This window comes from Buceros rhinoceros, unplaced genomic scaffold (genome assembly GCF_000710305.1).
Source record: "Buceros rhinoceros silvestris isolate BGI_N320 unplaced genomic scaffold, ASM71030v1 scaffold14545, whole genome shotgun sequence".
Classification (NCBI taxonomy): Eukaryota; Metazoa; Chordata; class Aves; order Bucerotiformes; family Bucerotidae; genus Buceros; species Buceros rhinoceros.
Genome location: NW_010412378.1, coordinates 39,139 through 39,776, shown reverse-complemented (window position 1 = coordinate 39,776; position 638 = coordinate 39,139).

Below are 638 nucleotides of genomic sequence, written 5' to 3'. Positions count from 1 at the left end.
CCCCCTGCCGATAAAGAAAGGAGCAGAAAGTCTAGGCCCAACACTGTTTCTTCATCTCGCTTCTAGTCCTGTTTCCCCTGGGTTCCCAAACGAAAGCTGGGCGGGTTCTACCCAAGTTAAGACTTTTTTAGCCAACTTCTTATTCAGTGGTTGGTCACTTCCATGCAGACGAAGGAAAATGTTTTCAAAATTTCTCACAAAACCTCCTTTAAGTCCAGTCAAACGCTCTGGTGAAGAACTGAGCAGCTGAGATTACTGAGAAGTTCAAGAAGCTCAATGCAACTGCATCACCTTAATTTAGCAATGCTCCACTTGGGGTCAGGAGTATTTCCCCAGCTGGGGGGAAGGTAGGATCCTCTTAACCGGTTTTCAAAGAAATCCAGCCGTGAGGAGTTCTGGGGGCGGCAGCCAGTGGGGAGCGAGGTACTCAGCTTGGTGGTAAATCCACTGTGGAGATCTGTTTGCAAATGGCCAGTGAGCCATGAAAACAACTGGAGAAGGTTGACAGGGAGCCACAAAGGGCTAAATCAAACCTTCACAGCTCAGTCTGGAAGCAGATAGGAGTGTTCTGCGCGTGGGGAGGACTAGACACTGATTTCAGTCAGAACTAGGTCATCGCTGCCCTCACCAGGGGCAAA